This window comes from Symphalangus syndactylus, chromosome 2 (assembly GCF_028878055.3).
Source record: "Symphalangus syndactylus isolate Jambi chromosome 2, NHGRI_mSymSyn1-v2.1_pri, whole genome shotgun sequence".
NCBI lineage: Eukaryota > Metazoa > Chordata > Mammalia > Primates > Hylobatidae > Symphalangus > Symphalangus syndactylus.
The window spans coordinates 27,046,110-27,054,715 of NC_072424.2; the positions used below are offsets into that span (position 1 = coordinate 27,046,110).

General features: G+C 41.6%; 1 long non-coding RNA gene across 1 annotated transcript; it reads right to left on the minus strand.

Annotated features, from left to right (window-relative positions):
- Positions 1–344: 344 nt before the first annotated feature.
- Positions 345–7,715, minus strand: LOC129462654 (uncharacterized). The gene is made up of 3 exons (XR_008650910.2): positions 7,577–7,715; positions 2,225–2,429; positions 345–392 (listed from the first exon to the last, which is right to left on the minus strand). It is a non-coding gene; the product is annotated as an uncharacterized lncRNA (long non-coding RNA).
- Between the last annotated feature and the right edge of the window lie 891 nt (positions 7,716–8,606).

Sequence of the window (8,606 nt, forward strand, 5' to 3'; positions counted from 1 at the left end):
CTCTTCCTTGGACAGCTACAAACCCCTTAGTCTCTAACTGCAGTCATGCTGTTAGTCACCTCTGCTCCTGCTCTTCTCTTGATCTGGAACCTTTTCTACCCACCTGTGCAGAGCTTCTCCCTACCCTGCACACATCCATGCCCAAAGTTTAGCCCAGGTCCCTCCCCCTTCCTGACACCATCATCTTGCCTTCATTTTTTCATCCTCTACTTCTAGCTTAACTGGTCTCCCCAGGGAGAATGCAAATCCTCAACTACCCCATGGCCTTGAGAGAATAATGACTATGATCTCAGGTTCTATGGCCGGACTCACTGTGTTCAAATCCTATCTTCTCTTGCTGATTTGTGTGATCCTGGGCAAGTTTCTTTGCTTCTTTGGGCCTCTTTGCTGATCTGAAAAATGGGGATAACCATGGAATGCACAGCACAGAGTTGTTGTGAAGACTGAGTCACCACGTGCAAAAGTCTTAATGCAAAGCACATGGTAAGAGTCATTTAAATATCGACAGTGATTTTTCATTTTTCTTATTTTCTTTCTTAACAGTGCCAGGCACTTAAAGGATGTTGAAGAAATTCCTGCTAGCACAAATTTGCTAATTGCCTGCTTCCTCAGTATATGGTATTTCTCCCATACTGTCCTGCAAATTTCAAGGACAGGCATTGTTAGTGTTTTCTCCTTCCTCTGTACCCTTTCAGGGTCTACTGTAGTGATAAGAGCCCGACAGGCACTTAATAAATCCTTACGAAAATGAACAAACCAAAAAAGCCCTGGGCTTCAAAGAAAATTCTCATTTGAATTTCTTTTCTGCCTTTCCTCTTTCCTTTAATTGTGCATCTCTTCTTCCCTTCTGAAAATCAGATTAAGCCCCACTGAGGCTAAACCTATAGTGTTTCAAGTCATTTTGTTAATGGATGTAAATTGACTGTAATTCTTTTGTTTCATGGCTACCGGCAGTTGGTCAGGCAGGTAACTGAGATGAAGATTTTAATCACATCCAAAATGTGATACCGGCTTAGAAAATATCAGCCCTCCACTGCACCATAGAGTCATTTATGATGACGCTGCAGTCGGAAAGAACCCCAAGAAACCTTAATTGGCCTTTGGCTAATTTCAGAAGCCAGGCCTTCCTTGTAATTTGCTGCAAAACTGGTACAATTCTCTGAAATAAGATCAGTGAGAACACTACAGAAAATGGCTCAAGGCCAGATCTGTGCACCACAGATTCATTAAGGGTGCCCAAGCTAGATTTAGCTTCCAATGCGCTTGTCTTTGGGAGCACTGGTTTCCTATTAGGACTTGACTTTTAAAGGCCACAGAAAAAGTTGCTCCCAGCAAAGTTTTGCAGCTGCGCCTTTGGTCCACACTTTAGTGACCCCAGAGAGAAACACTGGTGAGAGAGAAAAACAGGATAGCTGATTCACTTTGAGCAGGAGTCTGTGTCCCCACAAAGGTGAGTCTGGAATTGAAATTTAGAAAATGAGAGCATATAGAGCATATCAGCTGAGGCCAACCCAGGTGACACCTGGGCTTACACACATACAGTAAGGCCTCATTAACTTAGAACAGGGATGGCAAATGGGTTTCATTTCACATGACATTTCTGATCGATTATAGTGGCTGCTGAGAACACTGTGTTCAGAGGGATTCTCCCACTGTATCTCAACTCAATAAGAAAGAAAGCTGTGATCATTCAGCAATGTCTGCTGTGGCAGAGTCATAGGAAGTGAACCCATATACCAAGTGTTTGCAGTCTTTGACTTGGAATAATGGAGAGAGAGTGGATTTCTGTCCAAAATGTTGAAAAATCTATAAAGCTCCGTTGTGTTTTTTCACTTAGTATTTTCCATGGTAAACAGTAACATAAATCAAAATAGGAATGTCCAAAGTTAGAGACTTATTTAGAAGTTTTTATTCAGTGGACTCTCTCTTTTTATTCGGTGGACTCTCACATTTTGTGTTTTCTATCATTGGAAAACCTCTATCATGAGAGCTTGTTGATAGTTTGTCAGTGAGGGAGATGGTCAATACAGAGGAGCTGTTCTATGGTAATGAAGGAGAGAAACCAAATGCCCACAGAAGACTCCTCCCTGAGTATAGTCACCTTGAAACAAACCCTGTACACCTACCCCCTATTTCCATGGGTTCAGGCAAGCCTTAAAAAGAGAGCTCTTGCTCATTCTCACCATTTGCTGAAAGCAGCAGCAGCAGCTGATGAGTAACTTACCTGTTTCCCTTGCCATCTGCATCTTTGGTTCACAACAGTAGGAGGGAACCCAGGAGTTGAGCAAGAGGAAAGTCGTTCCACCAAAGGTAGCTCCAGCCCCACTGCTGACACTGCCTGGTGTCAGCTCTGACAGCTGTTTGGCAAATCCACTCCTCCACTGTTCATGATGACAGCTTGAAATGGGGCTGGGCATATTCTCCCTTTCCTGAGTAGAGAGAATGAGGAAAATCAACACAGCAAGAGACATCTTCTCTGCATATTTTGTGGGTACCTACAGGCTAATGGAAAAGGCACCACTGATTCAGAGAGTAGGAGGTTTCTGTGCAAGTCTGAGCCTGGAGTGCCAGAGACTGGCAGTAGCCCTGGAATAAAGACAGTGCAAAGATTTCTAAAGACATTTCAATCTTTTCAAAGCCTGGGCATGAATGTTTCAGTGCAAGTCAAGGGAAGGAAGAGGGGCTTTTTGGGAAGCAGCTGCCAGAAGTTCCACCTTCCGGCTCATGAGCTTCCCTTTCAGGCTGATGAAAGCAAGACAACTTCTTCAGCTTTACCAAGAAAGACATTTAAAAAAAGTCAACTGAGTCAGGCTAGAGATCAGCTCAGAAAAGTCACTGTCCCCCCACTGTGTCTCTCTCTCCCCACTGTGATATCAATAGCTGCAGAATCATCCCTGGTTTCTAATAAACTTGATGAAAATATGAATAACAGTTTTTTTGTTCACCTTCTCATGGAGTGGAAAATTCCTTAAATTGGGGGGAGGTTAGTCAGTGGACCAGTCTAGTTGGAAATTAAGTTAAATTCAATTTACATAAATGAATTGGGTTGCTTTGGTACTGTAATTAATTCTTGCTTCATAAAGTGAAGTTTGTCCCTGCAGACTGTGTCACAGAATGTGCCATGAGAAACTGCCCTAATCTTACTGACAGCCTGGCTTCAAAGTCACCAGCAGAAGGATTTTAAGCTCTTTGAGGACAGAGTCAATGCTGATACTGTTCTGTTGGATAATCAGGTATTCACTTGGCAAATATTTATTGAGCATCTACGGTGGTTGTCCACCAGTATACACATGGTGCTTAAAAGTAGATACGACAGACAGATGTCCGTTCACTGATCTCATGATCTGGCTGAGAAGGGACAGGTTATAAATAAGGAATCCAATCAATCACAAAATCCTTTCAGGTGATGACAAATGCTATCTTATACTATAAAAAAATAGAAAACCAAAAGCAGTGAGAAGGGCCCCTGGAGATTGGTGGCGCAGGGAAGAGGTGGTACATAGATGATAAAGAGTCAGACTAACTCCTAGCAGAGGAAATGTCAAGTGCAAGGTGCCATAGGCAGGCAGTCTCAGTGGTACCAGAAACAGAAGGAAGACCAGCATCACCGGAACCTGGTAAGTGAGAGGGAGAAAGACATAAGAGGAGGCAGGCAGGGCAAAGAGGGGCTTGATCAATGAGAAGCCATTAGAACATTTTAAGGTTGTAATCAGTGATCTGATTAATATTTTAAAAGGTCATTCTAGCTCCTATTTAGAAGATGGATTGTAAAGGTAACAATAGATGCATCTTATATGTACATTATCATTCTAAATCTGGGGAGGGGGCAGGTGAATCTGTGTTGAGCAAAAGTACACAGGCAAGAATTAGCTGGCTCTATTCATGGGTACAGGATAATCTGCTATAAAAAAAAGGTCTCACAATACAACAGCTTGAACAATATAGTTTATCTTCCTGTTGATAAGTCCATAGGTGAATAGTCCAGGGTTTGCAGGATGGCCCTTCTCTACAAGCTCATCAGGGACACAGACCACTGAGTTGACCCAGCCTATGGGTTCCATCTCTGAATCCTAGGCAAATGCTCTAGTTTTGCTATTTCCCAGCCATGAAGAAGCAGACAAAAGGAGAATTCCAGAAAGTGTATGGTCAATGTTTAATAGCTGGCTCTCTGAGGGGGAAAAAACAAACCCTGATTTGTAGAATTTGCTGATGTTGATGGTCTAAATACTTCTACATGACTGATTTCAGACTACCAGCTGGACCTCTCTGAACTCAGAGTTGGAAAGAAATGCATACACTGAGGTCTCACAAGCCAGTATGAGCAGGCTCAGTATACCACTGACCTCAGGACAGAAAAGAAATCCTTTACAAGTAAAAGCTTTTGCTAATTCTGCTGAAAGAAGTAAAAGCTTCTGCTACAAGCTTGAACTATTCTCATATGGAAGCATGGTAAGGCACAACACACTCAAGAACACTAGACCATAGAGTCTGGGAGAAGCTACACATTAATTAGTGAAAAGCGGTTCAAAACTTTACTGAACTTCCCAGAAGAGAAACATTTTAAATGATGGGGGTAGAACACAGGGAATTTTTAGGTTGGTAAAACTATCCTGTGTGGTACGGTAATGGTGGCTACATGTCATTATACATTTGTCAAAAATCTGCAGAATGTATCACACAAAGAGTGAATATTAATGTAAACTATAGACTTTACTTAATATATTAATATTGGCTCATCAATTTTAACAAACGCAAGAGGTTGAGAAGGGAAATTGTGGGGGATGAGGGGGGATATTGGAACTCTTTATACTTGCTGCTAAGCTTTTCTGTAAGTCTAAAACTGCTCAAAAACATTAACTATATTAATTATATAAATTAAAAATATTTGTAGGGGAAAGATCACCAGATATATGTACATAAATGTGAAAGTGTATGTCTGTGTCTGCATGTGTATGCTGGTGAGTATGCCTGTGTTTGTGTTGGTGCATATGTGTGTCAGGTGTGTAGGGTGATAGGAGAGACTTCTGCATCGGCCTGGTGACAGGAGAGCTAATTGGCTCACTGTGCTGCCCCTGAACCTGAGACCCAACAGAGTCAGCCCAAAAGCAATCCTTTGGAGGAAATGCCCATCATGCCTCAGGCAACATGGCGCCTTCCTCCATAAGGACACTAATTAGGGGTTTACTAATGTGGGCCTGCCTGAGACTGCACTTTCATTGACTATAGATATTTCCCATGAGAGTTCCCCTAAATCAGGAGTCCCCCAGCCTTTCATCCCTTTATTTGTAATTCCCCTGTCTACAATTGTTTTGGAAATAACCATCCACGTGCATTCTGGTCTTGGAGGGGAAGGAGCACCAAGATGGAGATTGAGAGGAATCACTATCCTCTTCTCCCTTTGTCCTTTTCCCAAAGACAAATAACCGTAAAGGATAATCTATATTATGATCTAAAATATCCAATTTCCTTGCTATTATACTATGGCCTATATGACAGTTCTCCTCCAGAACCTGTGAATATGCTCCTTATATGACAAAAGAGACTTTGCAGATGTAATTAAGTTAAGGATCTTGAGATGGGAGATTATCCCATTTTATCTCAAGATGGGATAATCTAGCCAGATGGGCACAATATAATCATGAGGGTCCTTACACGACTAAAGTCAGTGTGACAAGGGAAGCACAGGGACAAAGAGAGAGAGATTAGAAGATGCTGTGCTGCTGGCTTTGCAGCTGGAGAGTGGACTTGAGCCAAGGAATGTAGGTGGCCTCTAGAAGCTAGAAAAGGCAAGGAACTGATTCTCTCCAAGAACAACTAAAAGAAATGTAGCCCTGCTCACCCATTTTAGGACTTCTGACCTCCAGAACTGTAAGAGAATAAATCTGTCTTGTTTTGAGCCATTAAGTTTGTAGTATTCTGTAACACAATTTGTGATACAAAATGGGAAACTAATATACATCGCTACAGCCTGAGAATCTGCACTCTCTCCAAGATTCAGGCTCTCCAGATATCCCTTTGCCTGCTTATTCTTTTTTCTTTTAGCACCTACTTTAACCTGTGGCCCCTGCAGTGAACCTTGAACCCTGACAAAACACACATCATCTTGTCTCACTGTTGTTAGTGCCAGGCACAGTTGCAGGCTGGCGCATCAGGGCACTCAATAAACACTTGTTGAATGAATGAATGAATTTTACCAAATTTATTCCATGCTCAAAAGTAAATATTGGGATTTATTGTTTTTGTATTTTTTCAGTTATCTTCCCTCTATCCCGTAAGAAACCACCCACACACAATTTTGGTGGCCTCTAGCTGTAAGTACACACAGATTAATTTCTTGTTTTGACCTGGCCCTGTGATCTAAGCTCTTTATGAGACTCCAGTTCCCAGAACTTCCTGGTGGTAAATGGACATCTCAACTTATTTTTATGTGGGGTGTCAATTTAAACTAAAATCAGATGAGAAGCTCTGTAGAGCCCCAAAATATACCGTGCTGGGTTGGGGTCAAAAAGAGATGATGACTGTATCTGGGACAGTTTGCATGTGGAACTAATAAAGAAAACCTTAAATTTGGGCTCATAAAGAGAAAAAACTGATACCAAGTCACAGATTGTACCCGTAACTCAGCCATCCATCTCAGATACGCAATATCCCGGGTCACAAGGAGAATAGGTAACAAATTATAAGCAGATGAGATCCTAATATGGAAAAACACATCAAAGGCTGTCTCCTTCTGAGGGTGGGTCATAAAGTCTAAAAGTATCCAAAATATGATTTGCAAAGAAATTTAGAGAACAATAGTTCAACTTCTCCTCAGAGCTTGGTAAACAACTTCTCCCAGACCTTAGTTGTCTTAAGACAGTAAATGTCTGTTTCAAGTCTTGGCAGCATGTAAATACAGGAAGGCACTTTTGTTTTTTAAATTAAATGCAAGGAATTAATGAAATGATCACATTAACTTTCTAAAATTTAATATTGACTAATTTCACTCTTTGGTCCTTTACAAAGCAGTTGAACTCTGTCAACCAAGAACACACGCAACACACACAAATACACATACAGGCACGCAAGCACGATTGGGAAGGGTGCTGATCCACAGAGCGGACAATGGCTGTGCAAAAATCAGCTGTTCCCACCCTCCTTTCTCTTTGATTCCTTTCCATGAAGCTGGAAATGCCAAGTGTCAAATATTTCCAGTTACTTAAGCCCCTCAAGATGGATCTTTTATTTCTCAGAGAGAACACTGGGCAGGAGACTTCAGAGAAAGCTCCATTTAAATGTTCCAAGTTGATTTGCTTTTCCATGGGAGCAGAGGAGGAGGAGGAAGATGCCAATTAAACCAAGGCCTCAGGCACAGACTTCTCATTACAGGAATCTGTGGTGCAAGATCTTTGCAGAACCCTTCCACTGTGCTAGATGAGCTCCTGTGATTGCCCACCTCTTAGAATGACCTCCAGGCCAATGACAGAGCATTCTTTCTGTTGTTCCAAACGAGACCCCATGGCTAGTAGGACATTTGGCATTTCTGTAGGGGTTCCTTTAAGCCATGTTTTCTACAGTCATACATGGGAAAACTTACCTCAGCTTAAATACAAGGAAACGCTCCAAGATCGTGCATCTCTACGGATGACTAGTAGAGTCTACTTGATTGGAAGAAAGGCAGACACCTCGTGGCTTTGAAGTTCTGTTGCCTTTTGGACAAACAAGCTGGTACAATGGTGTTCTCATGGTGCTCAGCTTCGATCTTAAAATACAACCCATGAAATGACTGGAAGAGATAGTTCACAGTAAAAGAAATAACAGTTGGTTAAAAATTAACGCCTGTAATCCTAGCACTTTGGGAGGCCGAGGCGGGTGGATCACAAGGTCAGGAGATCGAGACCATCCTGGCTAACATGGTGAAACCCCGTCTCTACTAAAAATACAAAAAATCAGCCAGGTGTGGTGGCGGGCGCCTGTAGTCCCAGCTATTCGGGAGGCTGAGGCAGGAGAATGGCGTGAACCCGGGAGGCAGAGCTTGCAGTGAGCCGAGATCATGCCACTGCACTCCAGCCTGGGCGTCAGAGCCAGACTCTGTCTAAAACAAAACAAAACAAAACAAAAAAAATTATATGGAAAAACTTTGACCCCAATATGTAATCAAATATGTTTACATTTATATAAAAATGAGAGATGACTCACCTGTAAAATTTGAAAAGAAATAAATATAACATGTACATATATGTGTGCACGTGAACAGGTATATGTATGTATCTATATCTCAGGTCTGGTGAAACTGGCATGTAATAAACTTTCTTGTAATATGCTAGTGACAATATCAGTTGATTCAACTGTCTTAGACAGTACCAGTCATTTATGTCAAGAACCTTAAAAAAGAACCCTTTGGACTAGTTATGCCACTTCTGAGGAGGCATTTGAGGGCTATTACCCACATTTAGTATACACAAAGTCTTCAAAGCAGTAATGCCTACAGTAGCAAAAACAATAAAAGGAAACACTGTAGCTCCTGATTATGGTGTATTCACATTACAGATTATGCAGCCCTTAAAAATGGTATATAAACATTATCTTTAAAACATTGTAAAAGGCATATATTGTCATGTTAAAGG